The sequence below is a fragment of the Cryptomeria japonica genome, chromosome 1 (genome assembly GCF_030272615.1).
Source record: "Cryptomeria japonica chromosome 1, Sugi_1.0, whole genome shotgun sequence".
NCBI lineage: Eukaryota > Viridiplantae > Streptophyta > Pinopsida > Cupressales > Cupressaceae > Cryptomeria > Cryptomeria japonica.
The window spans coordinates 697,774,600-697,801,139 of record NC_081405.1 but is presented as its reverse complement, the minus strand read 5'-3'; positions in this window follow the sequence as shown (position 1 = coordinate 697,801,139).

Genomic DNA, 26,540 nt, shown 5'->3' with positions numbered 1-26,540 from the left:
GATTTAATCTCTAATGGCGACCGGTCATTTTTACACAGATAAATGATGATTTCCTGTAATACTTCTTCCTTTTCCTCATCACCAAAATCATCATAATAATCTACTAAATCATGAAGTAATTTTCTTCTAATATTCTTAATTGTCCTTTGAAAATGTGTTAGAGGTTTGTATGAGGAGATGTCAATATTTACCAATGCAGATGCTGCTGGTTCATTCTTCTTCATTTTCTTCGTCCGTCTGGCCTTCTTTGGCTTTTCATCAGACTTGGTCTCTTCAGAGTCTGGTTCATTTGTCTTCGTCTTCCTTTTTCTTTCAAAGACTTTTGTTGGTGTCTCCTCCAGTTTCTTCTTTGCCGGTGACCGCTTGGTCACTCTTGGTTACTCTTGGAGTTGCAGTGGTAGCTAGTGCCGATGCTGCAGGCACTGCTTTGGCTTTCTTTGCTGTCGGTTCTTTTCCTTTCTTAACCGATGGTTCTTCAGCTAGTGCAATCCTCTCCAAGTAGGTTCCGGTCCTTTTAGCCTTTGGATCAAGAGGTGAGGCAATAAGGGTTGAGGCATACCCTTCCAACATATCATACATAACTTCATAGCCCATTGGCTCCACTTCCTCCATTCTGGGCTCAACAGCCTCCATTAAGCATTTGTCCACCTGAATGGTGAAACATATGTCATCTTCATATTTCTTAACTATATCACCTAATATCCTTACCCTTTGACTCATCTTTCTTCTAAACTCATCAAAATATTTGTTCAGTGCTTCAGGGTAACTGGCTCCAATGGATTGTATACTTTCCTTGATCTGCTTGGTTACCAGTTGGTTAGGAGACCACTGGACATCTCCTACTCCAGGAAAGTAGCCTTGGAAATAGAAGAACAACCCTATTAGTAGTTGTCCAAACTTAAACCTTAGTGCATTGTCCTGTTTGATCACCTTTAGATTCAACAAGAGTTGCCTCTGCATACCGATGCATAAGTCAAAAGATGCATCCTCCTTAATCATCCGGTAAGCGGCATTTATCGCTGCAATAGATACAAAATTAATCCTACTAGCTGAAAACATTCTATAGCCTATCACCATGCAGGCGTATTTCACCAGATCATCCTTGATAGGATTAACTGTCATACCTCATGAGTCACTTGTTGAACTGGTGGGCTTGGCCATTTCGGTTTTGCTTACCATTCTTAGGGCTAGCACTTCCCCTGTGTTGCAAAAACCGGTGACTGCATGAATTGCCTGAGGCATGATATCATGTGTTCTCTCCAGGTACATCTTGTCACCGTGGAATCTGCTCAAAATGATCCTGATGTGATCCTCCATAAAATCTTCTAGAAAGTATACTGCATTATGGAGTTTCTTCTTCTCTAAGATACTAAACTCTGGTTTGATCTTTTTGTCCTTGCTGCAAAATAAACCTAACTGGGTGTGAATAGCTAAAGATCCTAGGTCTTCTATTTTGCAATCAATATAATCAGAAATTCCTTCTTCAACTATGACTCCAACCGAAACTTGTGATAAGACATTATATTTGGACTTCCTCTGAATAAAACTTTTCGACTCAATGGATGTACTAGAATTGGTATGAGATGCGGAAGCCAATGTTGAGTTTTTTCAAGAACACGAAAAAATACCTTTACAATGCGAATTTAGGGCTTCCTGATTCTGTTTCACTCCACTCTCCATCAGTTGCCAAATCACTGCTTTGTGTTCTTCACGACCGCTTGCAAACTGGATTTGAATCTCCTTCAAGTTTTATCAATTTCTTGAAATCTTAGCTCAAATTGCCTTTTCTTCGCTCTGCACTTGAAAAACTTTTCTTCGCTCGAAAACAGATAGTGAGAAATGATTTGAAATATGCTTTTATACATGTCTCTCACCTACCACCATTAATGCTCCTCTATTAGGGTGAAAACCCTAATTTGCCTCTTTTACTGTTTCTAGTCTTCTGCCAAGTGACAGGTATCACATACCGGTTAAGGTCTTTTACCAGTGTAACCGGGGGTTCACAATCATTTCGTCGTTTGCTCCCCCTAAGCCTCTTTGAAGCTTAGTTTACCGGTTTCGATATTTCCACACTAGGTGCAGAGACCGGTTCCTCTTCCAACATTGTTGGTTTCTTCCTCCAGGTTTTGTTCATGTCTGCTTGAACTTTTTCAACATCAACCTCTCCTTTCTGAGTGATCGGTATATCATCAGATATACTCTTTCTGCTTCTGCAGAATCTTGCAATGTGACCCGGTTTGTTGCAGTGATAGCAAACCAATCCAGGTGCTCTCTAAGGTCCATTGTTCATATTTCCATTCTTCCTTCTGCATGTAGCCGCAGTGTGTCCATGTCCATGACAAATCCAACAATTTGCTCTCTATTCGATTGCCGGTTGATAACCATTGACTGATAATTGTAGGCATTGAACCGGTTAGGGTTCCGATTTACAAAAGATTCTGGACCAGCTCCTTGGATCCTCTAAGGATATCTTCCGGTATTGTTCATGATAGACCTGCATTCAGATGCTCTATGCCCAAACTTGTTGCATGCATAACAATGACCATTGAACTTATTGGATCTAGGTACATTGTTGATAAAATATGGAAAATTATTGTAGGCTTTGCTCCTAAATACATTGGTAGTGTGTCCTTCTTTAAGACAGTTGAAGCAAACATGTTTGAATTTTTGCTTACCTTTTCCTTTGAGTGTCGGTTGCTTCTTTGATGCTTCAGCGTTTGTTCCTGAGGATTCTCCTTCCTCATGTCCAGAGAAACCAAGACCATTGGTATTCTTTACCAATCTAGATGACTCAAGCTTTTGCTCTAGCTTGACAGTACTTTTGCCAAACTTAGCAAGTATTTCCTTTGACTCAAAGAGTTCTTTGGAAATAGCAGTATTTGTCTCCATTAGACTTGCATTTTCGGAGATGGCTATGTTCAGTTCACCTTGCATGTCTTCCTTTTCCATCCTGCTCTCATGAAGGTGAGCAGTCAGTGCACTAATCTCTCGTTTCAACTTGGAGATCTCATGATCTCTGTCCTTTACCCGATCTTCAACTTTCCTATGGTTTTCAATCTCTTGACTAAACCGGATAGTCAGTCCTTCCAACTCCTTTCTCAGATTGGAGTTTGAATCATTCAGCTTATTCACTTCTGCAATCATGGCTTCCATATTAGCTTCATCTTCAGAACTACTTTCAGATAGCTCCATCAGCTTTTCTACATGTTCTCTCCTTTTTGCTTGAGATGCCTTGTATTTGACCATAAGATCATCATAGGCTTGCTCAGACTCAGTGAGCCATTGAGTAAGTTCTCCCAAAGTGTATTCCCCCATATCTCTTTCCAAGTGGTTAAACTTATAGAAAGGTAGGCTCTGATACCAATTGATTAATACTAAGAGGGGGGGTGGGGGTGAATTAGTATGCCAAAAATCTCTATACTTAAACACTTACATAGTCTGAATATAAACCAGTAAAACAGTCTAATAGACAGACCAGTTATCACACATGCAAACCAAAATATGAATAAAGCATTCACCCACAAAAGCAATACAACCATAAAATAGGATATTTGACATGGAAACCCAACTGGAAAAAACCATGGTGAGATGGAACTCACAAGTCACTATTTGCAGAATAGAAACCAGATCGGTTAAGGTCAAACCGGTTAAGGTCTTACAATATTCTTCACCATAATAGATCCTGTTAGGAATCTCAATCTCTGTTAGGAGATAAGTCCAATTAAAGACTACCTTGTTAGAGGATTTTAGATTCACAGAAGTGAACCCCCTTGTTAGAGGATTTTTACAAAGGCTTTGAGGCCTACTCGGTTAAGGGCTACAAACTTATCAAAGATGTGAGTAATCAACAAGTGTTTGATCTATCTTATAGCACAGACTGCTTGGTTAGATCCAGTATAACTCACTGCTAATGCATTCCAGCATTACTTCAATCTTCTCTATCTCTTTTTGTTTACAACTCGATCTTCTCAGATAAGATCGCTCTTACAACAACTCAACTACCACCTTAAACCCTAGCCACAACATAAACCTTTTCAGCAACAGTTACAACAACTCAAAAACCCTAGACATGATGTCCTTTTAAAGGAATCTGATTTCATGTCGGTCCAATAGGATTACATTACAATTTCCTAGGTTGAATGAATCTAGACATACTCAGTAACATGACACAAAAAGCACCATTAGTGTGTCGGCACCGTCAATCAATTGGTGGGTTGGTAACTCATCACAAAATGTCGGTTGGTAACTCATCATAGAGTATCACCGGTTCATACAAAATATCGGTTGCCGGTTTGGCAAAAATGAAGACTGGTAAGAATGTGTTATACCGCTTTGCTCCCTTGTACCGGTTGAGATCTACGAACCGCTTGGGGTCGTTATGCTGCTCCAGACCGGGAAACACATTCTGCAAAATCATTAGTCTAAAGACTAGAATACAACATACTGGTTGGAACAAATACCGGTTGAGCTCTAGCTCATACATATAAAGGGGATCTCAATACAAGTGTGTGTCCATCAATGAAAATCACAACATAAACATAAAAAATGCCAACAGACACTGCCATGTACTCTTTTGCCAAGCAGTTACAATTTGTTAAGTATCAGCTTAAGTAGTGGAACCGCCAGGGCTTCGGGAATATTTTTCATGCAAAGAAGGCTGCTCAGCTAGTGTTGAATGGGATCACCAGCGTTATCAGAGAGCAAGGCATGTCTGAGGAGCGACTTAGGGAGGAAGTAAGGGCTGTCAAGGTGGTTGAGGAATGGGAGCTTCGAGAAGAATTATACTGGAAGCAAAGACCTCATATTGATTGGCTAAAGGAGGGGGACAAGAACACTGCTTTCTTCTTCAACTCAGTGAAAGCAAGAAGACATGGAAACTCTATCCCTGTTTTGGTCACCGATAGAGGTGAGCAATGTTTATCCTTACAAGAGATCTCTAGGGAGTCGTTACAGTTCTTTCAGGCCTAATTCAGGGAGGACCCCCCGGGGGATTCGGTGGCGGAGAATCAAGTTCTTGATTGCATTCCATCTCTGGTCACGAGGGATATGAATGAGCAGCTTTTGTGTCCTATTTTATTGGATGAGCTAGAAAGGATTGTCTTTCACATGAGGAAAGGAAAATCTCCTGGCCCGGATGGGTTCTCGGTGGAATTCTTTCAAGAGTTATCGGACATTATCAAACTGGATTTATTGGATGTTGTCTAGGAGTCCCATAGGAATAAGTAGATGCTTAGGGTGTTGAATGCAACTTTCATCGCTCTAATCCCCGAGTGTGAAGGGGTCGACTGGTTAGGATAGTTCCGCCCTATATCTCTCTGCAATGTGGTTTATAAGATCATCTCCAAGCCGATAGTGGATAGATTGAAGATGTGCTTGGAGAATGTCATCTTTGAGGAGCAAAGTGGTTTTGTGGAAGGTCACCAAATTTTGGATGGTGTGGTCATTGCTACGGAGACCATTCACTCTATGGCTTCATCCAAGGAAAAAGCTATGTTTATCAAGCTTGATATGGCTAAGGCGTACGATAGAGTCCGGTGGCCCTTCCTTCTGAAGATCCTCGGGGCCTTTGGTTTTGCTAACAAGTGGGTTCAGTGGGTTATGAGTTGTGTTATGTCTGCTTCTTTCTCAGTGCTTATTAATGGAGACAATACTGAGCTGTTTGGTGCTTCCACGGGTCTTCGCTAGGGGGACCCTCTCTCACCTTATTTATTCATTCTCTTGGCTGAGGGTTTGGGGAGGCTGATTAAGCATAATGTGGGCCTGGGTACTATTCAAGGTTGGAGATGGGGAAATGACCTCCAGCCGCAGTCACATTTGCAGTTTGTGGATGACACGGTCCTTATGGGGCTAGCTCAGGTCAGAGAAGCTACTAATTTGCGAAAGGTCTTGGATGTTTATCTTGCGGCCTCGGGCCAGTTGATCAATGAGGACAAATCTTCTATCATCTTCTTCAATACTCCTGAAACTATTTAAAGGAGGATTGCTCTTATAATGAGATTCCAAGCTGGCTCCCTACCCTTGATCTACTTGGGTATTCCTATTTCTCCTGGCAAACCTCCTAGGGAGTCTTAGTAGGGTATTCTGGATAAATTTCGCACAAAGGTTGATCACTGGACTCATAGATGGCTATCCTTTGCTGGGAGGGTTCAACTGATTCATTCGGTGTTTCAGGCTTTTCCATTCTATCGGTGTATGCTTCATGTGGCTCCCAAGTGGTTCTCAAAGGGTTTGGATTCTCTGGCTAGGAAATTCTTATGGGTAGGCAATCTTTCCTCATCCAAATGGAGCCTGGTGAATTGGAACCTAGTGTGTAGCACGAAGCAGTCAGGGGCGCTTGGTCTAAGGCAGTCTATTCTGTTCGGGGAAGCCTTGGCTACTAAATTGTATTGGAGGTGGTGTGTGGAACAGGATCATGGCTGGGCTAGGATTTGGCCAACAAATATATGATGAGGATCCCGATGGAGGAAATCCCTAGGTATCCACTTGAGGGAAAGGGCTCTTCGATCTGGGTCACTCTCGAGAGGGGGGCTGCTCTCATTAAGTCTAGGATTTTTTGGATTTGTAGAAGGGGGGAAGCAGTCCTTTTCTGGAACGATTCTTGGGATGGCTATCCTCCCATCCTTGATCAGTTTCCTCACCTTGGGAATCTGAGCCAAAGGTTTTTGGAGGCAGGATGGTCAAGGGTGAGTGACTTTAAGGCTGTTTATAGGTGTGGTAGGTTGGATTTGGAGTGGTGGAAGGCTCCTAATGAGTGGCTGGTTGCTGGGATGGAGGATGAGTGTGCAGAGTTGCAGGGCATTCTGGCGAGTAGACATTGTAGCTTCCTCAAGGGAAGGGATGGGCTTGCTTGGTTTTATGGTGGCTAGTGGATACCGGGAATTGTTGAACCGAGGACTGGAGGAAGGGGAGGTGAACTGGTGGAAACAGGTGTGGAATAATGTTTCTTGGTCGAAGTGTAATTGCTTTGCTTGGACCTTGGCTTTGAATAAATGTCTAACCTGAGACAATATCCGCAAACGGGGATTCTTGGGGCCTTCTATCTGTGTTTTGTGTGGTAATGGGGAGGAGGATTCCACACACCCATTCTTCAGATGTCCCTACTCGATGCTTATTTGGCATTATTGGTGGGGGGTGTGGAAGCATCCTTGTGTCCACACAGACTCTCTAGTGGAGTTCTAGAGCAGTTTGGGCCAACCTCCTATCTTGTCCTTCTTCCTCTAGACTATCTGGTATATTGGGCCCATATTCATTCTATGGCAGATTTGGCTCAAGAGGAACAAAAGGGTCTTTTGTGAGGTCAGATTGTTTGTTCAGCAAGTTTGGAATAGGATCATTGCCATGATCTGGGAGACAGTGGAAGCTAAATGTGAGGTGAATTTTCCGTTGAGTAGAGATGAGGCAGACATTGTGAGTAGGTTTGGCCTGCAAGAGCTGACTCCTGTCTCTGCTTGTGTCAGGAGAGGTAGAAGGGCTACAAAGAAGGTGCAGAGGGTGGGAAGGTGGATACCCCCTCAGGATGATATTATCAAGATTAACACTGATGGCTCATCTAGGGGTAACCCAGGCCCAGCTGGCATTGGGGGTGTTGGCAGGAATAGTAGGGGGGAGGTAGTTTTCCTCTTTTCGGTTCATAGAGGGAGGCACTCTAATAATTTTATGGAGGGATTTGCAATTCTCTACTCCCTCGAATAGGCTTGGAAGCAGGGGCAAAGGCAGGTGATTTGTGAATCAGACTCACAAATTGTTATTAACTTGTTAAATGAGCGGAAGGTAAATGGGATCCAGTGGCAATTGACAGGGATTATTCAGCAAATTCTCCATATCAGTTCTTTAATGGAGCAAGTGTCTTTTATCCACATCCCTAGAGAATGGAATAGAGCAGCTGATTGTTTGGCCAAGTGGGCTTCAGAACATGGTAGTGATTGGAAGGTGGAAGGTTGGGATCATTTCTCTGAGGATCAATCTCAGGAATTGCAGAAGATTTTTTCTGAGGATATGGAGGGTTATGTTGTTGGTTGAAGCGGGGATGGCTTGATGGTTCTGTCCTGAGGCCTGGGGCTCTTGCTTTCTTTGTAATCGGTGTTTTTGAATTTCAATAAAGTTTTTACCCCTTTTATTAAAAAATTATATACTTAGAAAAGGGTTAATGATTAGATGATTAGAGATAGAAATTGAGAATAGAATTTATTTAAATAATAAAGATTATTTAAATTGGGGAATTAAAAGAATTAATTAAATACTGAATATTTAATTAATATTTAGAAAATGGTTAAAATGATTAAATGATGATAGAATAGGAAATAGAATAATTAGTAAGATGATAAGGAAATATGAAATTAGAAGAATAAGATTAATTAAATTAATTAAACAATTAAAGAATTATTTAATCAATTAGAGGAATAATTAGTACCTGATCAATGAGATATTTTTAGGTGTCTACACATCCCTCCCATTGATATTATTTGGATCTTACGTCGTTCCCTTGCCGATCTACATTCTCCAATTGCTCGACGCTTCCACCTCCACCCTAAGAATCTCAGTTTTCCTAAACCACCCATTCTTTCCCTTCTGAAAGCCCTTATGGCTCCAATTTTCTTGTGAGGTCAATCCACCATTCCTTGGTTGCCACTGAACTTTTTCCCCCTGATTTGATCTTGCCTTGATCCATGGGGGCTCTCTATTCCCCAAGTTCCCTGAGTATTGATTATTATAGTCACACAAATCTGTCCATTTTAATTAAATGAATATTTCGCTATTTATTTGATTAAAAATCCACTAGCCATCAATTAATTAAATTAATATTTAATTTATTCATCCCCAAACATTCTTCTATTAATTAAATAAATTATTCAATTTATTTTAATTAATTCATTAAATCAAATTCACAATCAATTAAATAAATAAAATCTATTTATTTAATTAGAATCCCCTTTTCCTCTTTTAAATAAATTAAATAAAACATTTATTTAAATCATTATCCCCACCCCACTTGCATTTTCCTACAAATGCAACTTGCACACATTTATTGGAATAAATGAATTTTTATTTTAATAAAATCCTATTTTCTCTCACCCACCAAATCCACTTGCAAAATCTAATCCCCTTCTAGATTCTTCTAAACCCTTCCTAATTAGCCTAATCCATCCTCTAAACTTTGTCACATCCCTAAGCAAAGGGAAGTCACTTCTCAAAACCTCAAAGTCTTTGATAACCATTAAAGGCTTCAAGTCTTCAACCACTAAATGGCTCAAAGTCTTTGATAACCTTTAAAGGCTTTCAACCTTCAACCACTTAATTCCCAAAGTCTCCAATAACCATTAATGGTTAATTCAAACCCTCCCACATGGTTAAAACATTTGTTTTGACTCAACCTCTATCCAACCCAAGGGTCTCATCAGGCCATTAATGTTTTGACCATGATTATCTCTTAAACATTTGCACAAAGGTTTATCCTTGGATTAACTCTTAATCTAGTGGGTAAGCTTAATTTAGACTTGACCCTTAGCCTTTAGATAACCATGAGGTCTTCTCAGGCCTTTAATGCCTCCAACCCCTTTTCTCAACCCAACCTTATGTTGACACTTGTCACCATTTCATTGGTGCCAATTGTGCACATGGATCCCCAACTTTCAAACTCAACCCTTGATTGAATCTTTCAATCTCAACCATCCATTGCTCCATTTTTCCTATAAATAGAGCCCATTTCTTCATACTCCAGATCCTGAAAACTTGTATGCATCTAAGCTATAGACATTTTAGAGAGCATTCTTAGCATAATCATCTAATATCTTGTTATTTTGGTTAAAATATATCAGTTTAGCATCAATAGCATAGCATTAGCTTTTTATTTCACATTCAAAGCTCAATACTACAATCTCAATCCTCCATAAGCATCCATAGTGCAAAAAACTGCTGAGAGCTACACTATTTTGGAACTTGGAGAGGAGAGGAACAAGGGAGAAGAAGCCAAGAGCATGTTAGGAGGCATTTGGAGATGCCTCATCGTATTTACCTTCCTAGTTAGACATTCTATCATGCTTTTGGTATCTCTTTTGATATTCTTGTGTAGGAAAGTGTTTGGTTTATGATTTCTAACACTAACAACTTGGCTTTTCTTCTTATTTGTATTGTGTTATCATTGACTAACCTGATCCTTTTTGCAGAGCATCATTTGGTGAACCCGACGTGAATCGAACACGCAACTTTCTGATCTTTTTTTTTCTAACTAACATGTTTGATTGTTGAAAGTGTCACACAGGTTGCGCTTTAGCGCTATTGAACACGTTCTGGGGCTATTGACACTTTTTCTTTTAGCGCTATTGTAAAAGTTTCAGCGCTTTTGTCACTATTCTAGCGCTTTTGTTCTTCTTCTAGCGCTACCGAAGATCTTTTTAGCGCTTTTGAATCTCTGTCAGTTTTGTTATTTCAGCACTTCTGTGTGAAATAGCGCTTCTGTTAAAACGCAGACTAGCGCTATTGCAACAGAATGTCGTCTGAATCGCCTTGTAACCACAAACATAGAAATTTTTAGGCTTGTGGAAGCCCCCCTTGAACATCAATTTTACTAACATGTTTTTGTTCATGCAGGTTAAAAACTCACCATAAAAATCACAAATTTGTCCTTTGGTGCTTAAAAACTTGAAAAACACAAAATTGTATTGCTTTCTAGTTAGGATTCATCCTTATTTTGGTGCTTAAAATCAACACACAAAGTTTCTTTTCTTGCATCAAAACTAAAGAATTTACAAGCCACACTTCAAATTTTGGTGCAAAATTAAAAACTTACAATCCACTTGTTCCAATTCTTGCAAGTGATTTACTTCAAGCAAAACGTGTTTTTCATTAAGTTGACCAGGATTTTTGAATTCTAGATTACAAAACACATTATCTTTGAAGATAAAACAAACACCATGGCTGTTGGAGCAACATCTCCAAATAGTTAGATCACATTTGCAAATGCTGGATTAAAAAGAACAAGTGTTTTACGTGTTTGGCACGCTTGTGCAAAAAGTCAGTCGAGTGGTCCTACCTCTAACACACACTATCCTCTCCCTTGGCTCTCGTGGTCCTAGGTGCAAGAGAAAAGTGTTAGTAATGCTCAAATTTTATCTTTTTAAGAGAGGCCTGCCAAGGGATCGATACTCTTGGGAATGACCTCGAGCGGTAAATCCTTCGAGCCGCTATAGAAATCAGGTGAGAGCGAAAGTTGTAGCCTTGGGTATAGCTGTTCCTACAGTGTAACTGGCCGAAAGGACAAATGGGCCCCACCACCAGTTACAAGGCTCTTAAGCGAGTCACTGCAGAATGAACTTATGTCCAAAAACATCGAACATGACTAAACACCTTTAAGTAGTATCCCACCCGTTCTATTGATTGAGGATATTTGCGATATAATTTAGTGCAAGAGCATAGATGGTTTTGCTCCCAAGATACTCACCATACATATTTCCTTGAGTAGAAACATAGCTTTTTGAAAAGTCACTTGTGGCTTGATAAAAGTGGTGACTCCCCCATCATAGGGATCATCTATTTGTTATGCTTGTGCAAGACTTAGTATATCACATCCTTACCTGCCACGGCTGGATTCATAAGGTATGTAGTACCAAAGTCGAAGAAATATCAAGATGTGGGCTAAATTTATCACAACTGGCCATTTGACCTTAGGGATAAAAAGTGTTTGAAGTGTGTTCGTTTTAAAGACCAAGTGCAAATTGAGCTAACTTCAGGCTTTGAAAATACACCCTAAAATACATCTAAAGGAAGGGTCATATACAAGTCCAAGGATTGGGTTAATCTAGACCCATACTCATTTGTGCCTTTTAGGCAACATTCTTGTGTTTGTGTGCTTGCTTTGTTTTCTTGTCAAAGAAAAATCAGAAAGTCAAAAACAAAGTATTCATCCAACCAAACATCTGTCAAAACAACCCCAAAACATCAAAAACAAGGTACAAACAACAAAGAGTCAAAATTTTATGACCATTCTTTACATCTTGTGAAAGAAGAAGTGTCATCAGAATATCAACTTGAAAAGAAGACCATTAAGCTCAAAGGCTTTGATCAAAAGGAGGAAATTCTTCTATATAAATAGACAAATCTTTGTCTCACATAGAGTCTTTCTACATCGCATGCGTCTATACCTTCAAGGCAAAACAAACGAATTTGATTCCAAATCATTGAACCACAGAGCTTTTATGCAATATAGAGCTCTGAGTTATCACAAAAATCAAGTAGGAAAGATTAATCCCAACTTCTTCCCAAACGTCTGCATCACCTACAACACAGCTCGAGAAATACCTCCAACACCTGAAAGGGAAGAGGTAGAGTTTGTCCCATTTGTGACACAGAGTTTTTATTGAAGTTGAAAACATTTTCATCCATCCTCTCACTCATACATCATCACTTCATCATCAATCTGTCCCAACTCTCAAAACATTAAGAGGTTCTTGTCCCAAGTTCTCTTTTTAGATATTGCTAGAAACCAAACACATCAACGTCACTTTTTAGATTGTTTCTACATCTAGGATAAGCTCATCCTAAGAGACACATCTACGCAGGTTAAAACTAGTTCATGAGTGAATCCTCTCATTACTAGGTAGTTAAATCGGTAACACATCTCAGATTTCTCTACACCTTATCACATCAAATCTTCTCAAAACAAGCAAGCAATTCAAATAAGGAATTTCGGTAACATCTACCTTAAAAGTGCTAGAGATCCACGTGCAACACAATTCACCAACCATCAATCTCTCATTTCAACAAAAACTCATCATCATTTTCACACAACTTCAACAAAAAGCTTATAAAACAAAATGGCTCAAACCCGATCACAGTCCAGGCAATGAGAAATAGAAAGGGAAGAAGAAGAAGAGGAAAATCTCAATGAATTTCAAGAAGCACTTGGAGGAAATGCAGATGACGAAAACCCAAGTACTCCCACTCCTGCAACAATAGAAAGGGCTCAGCATAACCCTCTTTTTAACAGATTGTTTGACGAAATACTCAGGAGCAATGCAGATGCTCACTTCTTAAGACTCGCTCAAGAAGGAGCCAAACTCCCCTCTGACTTTGATCTTGCCCGATTAAGACAAGCATCAGAAAGACAAAGTCGTCATGAAGAGGAAAGAGGTAGAGATCCCATCAGATATAACATTCCTCGAGGTAACCCACCACCTCCTCCTCCAAATGAAATGGAGATGTTGCGGCAACAAGTCGAGACTCTCCCCCAACAACTTCATTGTGGTGTCAAGATTAACCAATTCTCACTCAATGACATCTGTCCCTATCCTTTTGATAGGAATCTTTACATGCCACCCTTTCCACGAGGATTCGAAACACCCAAATTCGAAAAATATAGAAGAAAGGGGGATCCCCGCGATCATGTCCGAGAATTTCATTCCGCTTGTCTTGAAGTGGCATATGAAGACACCTACCTAATGCGCCTTTTTCCCCAAAGCTTGGGAGGAACAACCACATCATGGTTTTCTCGACTACCAGGAGGCATTAGAACATTTGAGGAACTCATCCAGAAGTTCCTAGCTCATTATTCTCATAACATTGAACGCAACATCACCATGGCTGATTTGTGCAACACAAAACAAAAACCAGGTGAACTATTCTCAGTATTCCTGCAACGATGGTGCCAAATGTCTAGCAGACGTTCTCTTCAGTTACCTGAACGAGAACTAGTGGAAATATTCATTTCCAACTTAAACGAAGAAATGGAATTTCACCTGGATGTCAAAGACACAGACTCTTTTAATGATATGATCACCAAAGGTTTAAAATGTGAACGAGCACTCATCAAGAAAGGACTCATAAAAATCTTTAACGAACCAAAAGATGGTCCTCGCCCACGCTTCAACAGCGATAAACCAAACTTCTCGAATAAAAACAAGAATATTGTCAATGACGGGGTTGTGGATGCCAAGACTATCCAAAATGCACAACCTGTGGTTCGGTTTGCAGGACAAAATCCTCCACCTCAGAATAACACAAATGTTCCTTCCACTCAAGGTCGCATCACATCTCATGATGAACCTAGACCTTGTCAACAAAAATAGAAACGCACATACACTCCCTTAGGGGAACCCATTGAAACAGTATTGCGACAACTCCTCTCTCAAAATTTGGTCACTCTACCTAAGCTATCAAACTATGAGCCTCAAGTCAAACCAGCATGGTGGAGAGATACTGAACACTGTGAATTCCATCAAGGAAGAGGGCATAAGACAAGTAATTGTCACCGATTGAAAGATCTCATTCAGGATCTTATTGATCGAGGAGAAATTGAAATTGAAGGACATAACCCAAAAACAACCAATAATGATCATTTGATGTTCAAAAATCCACTTCCATCACAAGATCAAAGGGATCCTTCCACTTCCAGGCGAGGCACTGATACGACTGATTATACGCAGGCTACGTATAATTACACTGTAAATCATCTGTATGATGCCAATGAACAAGTTGCAACCATAACCTTCAAAAATCCCAACTCAAATTGCAATGTTGTTACGCGTCACGGCAAGGTCACCATAAAGGCAGCTCCACAAGGCACCACCTCCATCCCAAAGCAGTACAATCTTGTGGAACAATTAGACAAAACTCGTGCGCTTATATCCATTTTAGAGCTTTTGCGCCTGTCACTCTCTCATAAAACTATCTTGGATCAAGCACTCCAAGAGGCGTCAGTCCCTGCAAATCTGAATACAGACCAATTTCAAGCCATGGTTGGAAGTCTAAAGTCATCACCTTGTCTCACTTTTTCTGAAAGTGACAACTCTTCCTTCCAGCAACCGCATAATGCCTCACTCCACATCGAAGGATTTATTAACCAGCATCGGATCAAGCGAGTCTTGATCGATAATGGAGTCAGCCTGAATATTTGCACACTACAGTTGGTCACAGCATTGGGATATGCAGTAGAATCAGTGGATCCTCGTCAGAAGATCACAATCAAAGCCTATGACGATGCGGAGCGTTCATCCAAAGGAGCTGTGGTACTACCAATCCGAGTGGGACTCGTGGTAAAGCACATCATTTGTCAGGTTCTGGACCTTCCTCTGCCATATAATCTATTTTTAGGAAGACCTTGGATACATGCCATGCAAGCTGTTCCATCTACCTACCATCAATGTATCAAGTTCCCACATAACGGTGTAGAGATCACAATCTTGGGTGATGCAAACCCCTTTGCATATTGCCATAATATCAACCATCAACCAGAGATTACCATTCCTAATAATAGAGAAGCCATTTCTTCCACATCATACATCAGTCCCGCCTCTCTTGCCCGTTCAAACACCACTCTACCCAAGCAAGAAAAGCTTAAGATGAAGATCGCAGAGGAAGGTCCTGGGGAATACAACTTGAGTCAACTCTTTTGTGTGGGACAAATGCCCACTTCTCCTAGAACGCATGGTAAACCACAACAGGTACTCCCACAACCACTAAACATACCATCATGTGCTTTGACGCCTTTCGTTCTTGGAAAGAGTCAAGAGGAAGAAACACAAGATGAGGACCTGGCGGAATGGATCTATAAAGATCCCATCACCACTGATATACCGCGAGTTACACTTCCTACAGACCAGTATGGCAAAGGTCTCCTCATTATGCAAAGAATGGGGTATGATGGTGAGAGTGCTTTGGGATATTGCAAACAAGGACGACATGAACCTCTACTACCAGAATTCAAACCCAAAGGTAATAAAGGCCTGGGCTTTGAAAAAGAGATCTTTCCTAAACTCAAGTTCAAAGGAAAACCCAGCAAACCATTATGTCAGCCTACGGCCAAAAGGCCACCTTTCATTATCAAAGCAGCATCAAGCACTATCCCGACTGCCCCACTGAGGCTCCAAACCCCAACACTGCCATCACCAATGCCACTCATCCCACCAAACGAACCAGTAATCCCATCAGCAACACCATTAGTAGTAGCAATTGTACCACAACCCGTAGCAGCATCTATGACACCAGTAGTTCTAGCAGAAGCCACTGAGTCAATATTACCGATACTCCCTATACCGGATCCTTTAATCCCCACCAACCGCCCTGCAACACCGATCATTACAAAGGTACATCAACCAATCACACCTGCAGTATTTAACTCAAAGGACATCCCAGTATGGTATAGTAACCGGATGCTGGAAAGTGATTCAGAGGCCGACTCACATGAATGGGAATTTGATTCAGTGCAGCTTAACACTTCAGACGAGGAAGACACATCACCACCTCCACCACGCAAAGACATCCCTGTTTACGGAGAAGCATAGATCAAGACCACTTGGGTTCTTGAATTGGAAACGTTTTCCACAGACCCTACGTCTCATCCTACGCCTGATTCTGACAGGGAGAGTACCATCAACGACCTTAACCATAACGTCTTAACCCTTACTGATACCTCAAACGAACTTAACCTAGTCGATGAAGTAATGCCCATTGTCCACCCTGAACTCATCGAATGGAACCAACCAAATCCCCCATGTCTTGACTTCTTCCAAAATGATGAGGCTATCATTGACTTTTTGGAATTAAGGGATAACCTATCAAGTGGGGATCACAAAGCTGGATTCGCCATTGAACTTAATAGCGCAGCATACTTCGGGGCGGATGCCAAACCTTTCAGCTGCAAAAATATAACAATAAAACATGGATCTTCCAGTGAAAACCACACCGTGGCACTGTTTGATCCGACAAAAGTAAAAAGAAAGAGCGTATCCAATGGTGAAAACCTCTCTGAGGCGCCTGAGGATGAAGGGTTTGACATTCTCCCTGATAGTACACAATAGGAACGATCAACAATTCTCATCGAGGAAAACAAAGAGTACAATGTGGGGACTCCTGAAAATCCTCATATCATACATCTGGCATCTCTTCTCACTCCAGAGGAACAGCCTAAATTTATAAAGTTCTTCCAGAAGCGTCAGATCAACTTCGCATGGTCATATGCAGACATGCCTGGGCTTGATCCTGATTTAGTCATGCATCACCTCATCGTAGCAGAAGGAGCCAAACTTGTCAAGCAGAAGCTTCGTAAGATGCATCCTCAGATTGCAGTCCTAGTCAAAATAGAACTCAAGAAACTCCTAGACGTTGGTTTCATTAGACCAATTGATTACGCGGAGTGGATCTCCAATATTGTGCCCGTTGGCAAACCAAAAGGGGGCATCCGCATTTGTATTGACTTCAGAGATTTGAATAAGGCATGTCCTAAGGATGACTTCCCCCTTCCAAATATCGACATCATAGTGGATCTGACAGCAGGACATGCCATGCTTTCACTCATGGATGGCTTTTCAGTATACAATCAGATAAAGATCGCACTAGAAGATCAGCATAAGACAGCCTTCACCTGTCCATGGGGCACATATTGCTGGAATGTAATGCCTTTCGGTCTCAAGAATGCAGGAGCAACTTATCAGAGAGCAATGACCACCATCTTCCATCACATGATGCATACTATGATGGAAGATTATGTTGATGACTTACTAGCAAAATCACTCACCAGAGAAGGACATCTCCACATCTTAGATAAAATCTTTGATAGACTGGAACAATACCATGTTCGACTCAACCCAAAGAAATGTGTCTTTGGAGTGACCTCCGGGAAGCTTCTAGGATACATTGTCTCAAGCAAAGGTATTGAGGTCGACCCAGCAAAGGTAAAAGCAATCATGGACATGCCACCACCAAAGAATATCAGTCAGCTAAGGACATTACAAGGGCGACTTCAATCCATCCGAAGATTCATTACACAATTGGCTGATAAGTGTCACCCATTTACACATCTACTACACAAGAACATCTGCTTTCAGTGGGACGCCCGATGCCAACAAGCATTTCAGACGCTTAAAGACTATCTCATGAATCCACCATTGCTAATGCCACCAGACCCAAGTAGACCGTTGTTACTTTATATCTCAGCAACAAGTACAGCATTGGGTGTATTACTGGCACAACATAATGCAGAAGGCAAAGAGTGTGTTGTATACTACATCTCTTGCACACTGGTGGGCTATGAACTCAATTACACACCTATTGAGCGAGCTTGCCTAGCAGTAATCTTAGCAACCACTAAATTGAGGCACTATCTGTTAACACACAAAGTACAACTCATTGCAAAGATTGATCCACTCAAGTATTTACTTAGCAAAGCAGCATTGACAGGTCACTTGGCCAAATGGGTGATGATTCTAAGTGAATTTGACATTGAGTACGTGGACCGTAAAGCTATCAAAGGTCAAGTTATTGCAGATCAGTTGGCCGATGCACCCCTCACAGGCGATCATCCTCTTATTTCCAATTTTCTAGATGAAGAGATATTCATGATCACAACAGCACATCCATGGAAACTATATTTTGATGGGTCATACACTAGGCATGGCTCGGGGGCAGGTATTCTGTTTATCACACCTCAAGGTGATAGCATCCCGAAGTCTTACAGGCTCACATTTCCATGCACAAACAACATAGCAGAGTATGAGGCCTTGATCACAGGACTCAGGTTAGCCGTACAATGGAAATTACAAGAACTGCAAGTATATGGCGACTCACAACTGGTCATTCGACAAGCAACAGATGAATATCAGACCAAAGATGATAAACTCATGCCATATAAGCAAATGGTAGACAGTCTAAAGACATCATTTACTACTATCACTTTTGAGCAGATACCAAGAGATCAGAATCGAGCTGCTGACGCCATGGCTACCATCGCATCTCTCCTAGATCTTCCACAAAATTCAACACACTACGAGTTCTTGGTCAAACAACTTTGGATCCCCGCTTATGATATCCCTGAATCTGAAACGATATGTTGCCTTGTCGGTTCTGAATCCCCATGGTATGGTGAGTTCTACACCTATCTCCGCGATCACACCCTTCCTCCCAACCAATCGAATAACCAACGAAAAACCTTCATTCACCAAACTGCTCGATATACCATTATTGCCAAAACCCTACACCGACACGGTCTTGATGGTACTCTCCTTCGATGTTTGGAACAAGATGAGATAACAAAGGCTTTGGAAGAAGTACATGAAGGAATTTGCGGGACTCATTCAAGTGGTCCGTCACTAGCCAAGAAACTCCTGCGCAATGGATACTACTGGCCATCTATGGAAAAGGATTCCTACTACTTTGTCAGAAAATGCAAGAAATGCCAAGTTCATGGCGACCTGATACATGCACCAGCTCAGGAACTACAACCAATCACGACACCATGGCCTTTTTGTCAATGGGGTCTTGACCTTGTGGGTAAGATTCATCCATCTTCATCTAATGGCCATAAATTCATTATTACCGCCACCGAATATTTCACAAAGTGGATCGAAGCTGTTCCACTTACCCAAGTCACCGGCAAGCAGATCGCCTCATTCATCCTCAACTACATCATCTGCCGGTATGGTGTACCCATGTCCATCGTCACAGATAACGGTCTTCCTTTCAAAAATCAGGATGTCCGTGAACTTTGTGAGAAATTTCATATCCAACACCGCTTTTCCACCCCCTATTACCCACAAGGCAATGGTCAGGCCGAAGCATCCAATAAAAACATATTGAGGATCCTAAAGAAGACAGTCAATGATGCCGGCCGTGATTGGCATGTTCAACTAAATCCAGCGCTATGGGCATACCGAACTAGCATTCGAACCCCTACAGGTGCAACTCCTTATTCGTTGGTCTATGGTACAAAAGCTATCTTACCTATTGAGGTTGAGATACCATCATTACGAGTTTCCTTGCATAATCTAATCGATGATGAAGCATACAGAGTATCCCATCTTCAGGACTTGGAGCTAATTGATGAGAAACGACAAGCTGCATACAACCATCTCAAAGCCTATCAGCAGCGCATGAGCAGAAGCTACAATCACCGAGTTAGACCTCGTACATTTGAGGTAGGTGATCTTGTTCTTCGAGAGAATCCTCACAACCAACCAAACAAAGAACATCAGGGCAAGTTTGAATCAAACTGGCTAGGCCCATATGTTGTCACTGCTGTATTCGGGTCCGGGGCATATCAGTTGGCTACATCAGAAGGAGAACCGCTTGCAGATCCAATTAACAGCATGCACCTCAAACGGTTTTATACCTAAGGTGTACAGAGCATCAGGCTCCCCTGCATACCAGAAAATACCAAAAACATTCAGAAAAATGTCATGAAGAAATACAAAACCATTCAAAAAAGTAAAGAAAAATAATGCATCCAAATGGTGAACAACCACTCTGGTGGCACCTTGGGTAAGGACGATGGCGAAAACCTGGCAAACAGGCACCACTCGTAAAGGCTATGGCTCCATTGTCTTTCAGACTTGTTGCGATCACATCTACTTCATACATACATCCATCCATCTGAAAAACCATGGCTTGTTATTTCTCTACAATTATGATAAATATTTCATGCCTCTTGCGTCCCGCTTTGTCATAAGTCATGTCTAAAAAAACTGGGGGCAATGCCTTTAAACTATTGATGGAAGTGGATTCTACATTGTCTTATGATTCATTAAGTTCTTCATTCAAGCAATCATCAAAATACCAAAAACATTGGAAAATGTCTCAACAAAATCCAAAAACATTCAAAAATGTCTCACAAAATACCAAAAACATTAAAAAACAATACAAAATCCAAAAACATCAGAAAACATCAAGAATCACACAAAAACAACACCTTGTACATACTCATCCATGCAGATACCAAAACAAACATTGACAAAATACTCACACAATGACCATTTATCAATCAACCACACAATCAACATCAACACTCAAAATTGTCTTCAACAAGGATGCATCCTTCCTCACCAAAACAAAGACAAGATGACGTTTTCTTTGACAAGAAAATTATGTTAAGCTATCAAATACTTGGTTGATTTGTGAGTACAATCATTTGTTTATCTGTATTGGGATCTTTTCAGCATTGTTTTGTTTTGTTTGTGCATTGTTTCCGATGAAGTACTGGGGCATGTACTAATGGTGTCTATGTGGGAAGTTCACCAAGCTATGTGATCTTATGCCAAATGCAGTCATAGATCACTACGGCTTGCTGACTACAACGTATACCTCGACCATATGGGCATGAACCATTACCAAGGATCCATATTCTTTATTCTTTATGTATATACTGTTTGTTTGTAGGTACAATGCTCTTCCTTTGGTTCCTCCTACCTCATCCAAACTGGATAAAGGTTTTATCTCTTAGTACGGTATGCACTTGTCTCAGGATATGATCAGTCTAAGATCAAGGAGGACGATCCAAGTCATGCATGAAAGGAGATAATCCTTGTCTGTTCTGCAAGCAATGCTCAGGTCGACTTGATCCATTATATCAAGTTGCTTGTATTAACTTGCTATATAAAATCCATGTAAGAAATACTCTGGTCATCTTGAATCTTTATGTCAAGTTGCTTGTATTTTCTTACAACATTTTAAAGCTCAATGATGAAAAATAGAGCACTATGGATCGTCATTCCATCTCATCTGTATATATTGAATTCCGTTGCATATCACCCATCCATTCACTCATTCATATGTAGGTTTTATATGCAAAACTGAGAAAGTTAAGCTGGTCTTGGATACAATCATGATTGAGTACTCTGATACATCACCAATGCATCATGCAAAGTCTTACAAACCTTGCATTCCTCATGGTCATATCATCATCACATTTAGTTGCATCTCGCATTACGAACATTCATGTCTTTTTTTTTTAACATTGCATATAGTTCATTTTTTTGACATTTAGTTTTCATTAAACCATTTGCATCATTACATCAATCATCAATAATTCGATTCATTCATGGGATCAAATTGTCTTTGATTATTTTAAATCATTTACTAGGCATTCATATAGTGTTGATTATCCATCATCATTTTATCATCCTTTATCATTACATACATTCATTTATAGTTCAAAAGTGCATTCATTCCTTCATTAACTAAGTATTTTATTATGCTCATTTTAGGATTCATTCACATTTGCATTCATTATCCTCTTTTTAATTGCATTAAGGTGCAGTTATTAAAAAACATAAGTTATAGTATCATCACATTATCATTTGTACTTAAATCATATTTAAAGCATTTAGAATCATAAAATCCATTTGTTTATAAAACATTGGTTCTTAACATTTTATATCCATTATGCATATGCATTCATTTAACACATTATCCTATAAACATTAGTACCATACCATTTTATATATCCATTTTCCAAATGCATTCATTTAACACATTATCATATAAACATTTGTACTTTACATTTTGTTTATCCATAATCATTCATTTAAAACAAAAATCTAGATGCATATTCATACATAACATTATTCATTCAACCATTGCATTAACACCATCACATAACTCATCTCATGTTCATAAATCATCATAGGGCATACCTCATCATCATGGCATTACATACATAAAAGCATTACATCAACAAAAATCAAACAAATCATACATGTATAAACCTGCATTTCATATGTCAGTATCATCATCCAAATATGCATATAAGGAACAGCTCATCAATGCATACATATATACATATCCATCTAAGCAATAAACTCATCATCCTGCATAAACGTACATACATAATCAAAGGCATATCATCAAAATACGGGATCTCCTCATATATATCATCTCATATATCAGAGTACAATGAAGTCTACAAAAATCGGCTACCAAGAGCCATCCAAGATACAATCCACAAAATAATGATACAAATACATATATGCATGAATGCTCTCTCAAATGCCGCTCTGGCCAGATGTTGTCCCAACACCTCCCCCTGCTCCACCACTCGTGCCTGCACCACCTGATCCATCTCTCCGTGGAGGCCTTATCGAACCCCCACTCCTTCCTGCATCTCCTGATCTCTCACGCCTCAAAGGACCCATCACTCCCCCACTGCTCTGCATCCTCTGTGATCGTTCTGATCTCGTCTGCCGCATCTGGGTATAACTGAGAGCTCGTTGACTGAGTGGCACCACCTGCTCATATAAACCTCGCCAGTACTCTATCTCAGCCTGTGCTCGCCCAAACTGCCTCATAACCTCCCCTATAGGCCCTTGTGCTCCTACTCCAGCCCGGACTCTCTCCTGCAGCTCCGCCAATCTCTCCACTGCAGTATCTCTCTCCCGCAGCACCACCGTCAGCTCTAACTCCCGTGCAAATAGCTGCACATCCCTAGCTGCCACCTTTGCCTCCAAATCCTCTATCCGCGTCTGCAAGCGCACTATAATATGCTCCCACAAATCTCCAGTGGCTCCCTCCCCGGTGTCCATAACTGTCCCCTACACCTCCCTCTCCAGAAGTCCCCTCCCCTCTGTCCATCGGGATCTCCCTCTCCATCCCCCTCCCACTCAACTGAACTCCTCTCGGTATCAGTGGTCCCTGTGAGATCTGTAGAGGAAGTCCACCTCTCCCTCTCCGTTGGCTCCGCATCCCCAATCCTCCTCCACCTCCTCCACCACCTCCTCCATCTCCTCCATCACCTCCTCCACCTCCACCTCCTCCTCCTCCATTTCCTCAACCTCCTGCCCTCCCCCGTCTCCGTCCCCTCTCATCCTCAAATGCTGGGATCGGCTCTACTGGGTCCGATATCCGTAGGATAGGGTGCGCCGCCCGATACTGTGTGTACTCATCTGTAACCCCTGCATCAACGACCCTCGATCGTAGGTCCCATGGCCTCGCTTGCAATGTCCGAAACTCTGCTAGTGCCTGATCATAAGGTAGCACTGGACCCCATGCATACCTCTCTCGAATCACCCGTGCATACTCTCCTGATCCGCTAGGTAGTCCCTGCTGCCGTCCAAACTGTCTCATCACTCGCCCAGGCACTTGTCTCTCCACATGATAGGAGGTCCTCCCAATGAGGAATCGGGTCATGAAGACATAAGGTAGTGCCTCTACGTCATCATCCCATGGCTCACACTCCAAGTATGGCCGCCATATCACTGCATCCAAGTCATCCAATGCCCGTCGCCACCACTCCAACTTCCCCAAGTGGGGCTGACTCATCATACCACTGTACATAAACATGTATGGCTGATCCACCGCACGGAATCTTAGACTCACCGGTCGAGTCACTGGTAGGTGCTCCCAAGCCCAAATGTGTAGCAGTGTCATGCCCACTGCTAAGGAACCTCTCCCTCGGTACACTACCTCGTGGAGCTCCTGATACATATGCGCCAGCACGCACGACCCCCATGCAAATCGGGTCCCCTCGGTCATCATCATCTCGATAACCTGTCCCCATCCCACCACCAACCCATGTGACCGCCTATCTGGACATAGAAGTCCTCCCACAATCCCGAACAACACTGCTGGAAGTGGCTCATACAGTGCCGCTATATCCTCCCATGCGATCGAGCCATCATCAATAAATACATCCTCATCAAATATCCTCTGCACTGCCACAGTCCCCCAGGATCTATCGTATGTGACCAGCTCCCCTCGAATCGGAATCCGTAAGATGCGCCACACATCCTCCAAGGTCACGGTCATCTCCCCCTGAGCTAAATGGAAGGTGCACGTCTCACTGTGCCACCGCTCTGCCAATGTTGTGATCAATCCGTGATTCATACGAATCATGGGCATGTGCATCACCTCATAAAGACCAGTCGCTGCAATACAATCAATCTCCGCCTGCATCAATCGGTCCCGCAACCCCTGTGTCGCAGGATGGCGCTCGCGTAACTGCAACACGCGCAGATCCTCCTGCACATGGACATTCATCAATCACCATCAGTTGTTTTGTTTTCAAACTTTCTTAAGTTTAAACCTAGACTATCATCAGATACTTTGATCAAGTATCTTCGGGTCTCAACAGGTAAGCAATCATGGCCCCCTAGACTACAACAGACATTTATCCTAAACAAATGACCTAAGTCTCATCAGGCTGCTATGGTTCAAAATAACTCCCACTTCACCTCGCCATCCATCAAATTGACATCAGCAGATTGGTCTTCATCCAAACTGGGGCATCTTTTTATCTTAAAACAAAAGCGCTATTTAACCAACAAAAGCGTTAGTTTTCAACAATAGCGCTACAACTATATCAAAAGCACTCAATAAGCTATACAAAAGCGCTACAACTACAACAACGCTAAAACCCCACTACAATAGCGCTCTTTTCACTCAATAGCGCTCAATTAACCCAACAATAGCGCTACTTAACCAATAGCGCTAAAACTTTCATACAGTAGCGCTAATGCAGAGCAAAAGCGCTCAAACATGGGCACAATAGCGCCATTGCGGCACAATAGCGCTAATTCATGGAGCAAAAGCGCCAAAACCAAAGTTCCAGCGCTCTTGCTCCGACTTGACTTTGACTCAGCTAAAACCCTATCCAAAATGCAAAAAACTTAAGTTTTCGAATTTGCGTACCACTAGTCTGTAGTCATCTAGGCGCTGGAACCGTCGGACTCGCTCGAATCTGTGCTCGGTGATCGGAATCGGCATCCTAGCTGCTACTCGCTCCTCCAAATGTCACTATCAGAGCTCTCGTTTTCAACTGGTCGCGGTCACAAATAATCCTGTTTTCACCCCTTTCACCCCATTTATACCCTTCGTTGTCATCGTAACTTCCCCCCTGCTCATCGCCGTGGTCCCCGTGAACTTCTCGAGCCCCCCATTTCTCCATGTTTCCCCCGTTTTCTTCTATTTTTCACCCGTATGGCCAACTTCTTCTCTTCTACCACCCTGCCAATTTTCGTTCTTTTTCGAGAGATCGCTCGATTTTTTTGAAATTTTTCGGCCCATCTCTCAAGGGGGCATACCACCCATTAAATTCACATTTTATGGGGCATTTCTTCACACCTATTTTTCTTTCTTTGAAACGACGCGATAAACCGCATCGTCTCAAAGAGGGGCAAATGTAGTCACACAAATCTGTCTATTTTAATTAAATGAATATTTCGCTATTTATTTGATTAAAAATCCATTAGCCATCAATTAATTAAATTAATATTTAATTTATTCATCCCCAAACATTCTTCTATTAATTAAATAAATTATTCAATTTATTTTAATTAATTCATTAAATCAAATTCACAATCAATTAAATAAATAAAATCTATTTATTTAATTAGAATCCCCTTTTCCTCTTTTAAATAAATTAAATAAAACATTTATTTAAATCATTATCCCCACCCCACTTGCATTTTCCTACAAATGCAACTTGCACACATTTATTGGAATAAATGAATTTTTATTTTAATAAAATCCTATTTTCCCTCACCCACCAAATCCACTTGCAAAATCTAATCCCCTTCTAGATTCTTCTAAACCCTTCCTAATTAGCCTAATCCATCCTCTAAACTTTGTCACATCCCTAAGCAAAGGGAAGTCACTTCTCAAAACCTCAAAGTCTTTGATAACCATTAAAGGCTTCAAGTCTTCAACCACTAAATGGCTCAAAGTCTTTGATAACCTTTAAAGGCTTTCAACCTTCAACCACTTAATTCCCAAAGTCTCCAATAACCATTAATGGTTAATTCAAACCCTCCCACATGGTTAAAACATTTGTTTTGACTCAACCTCTA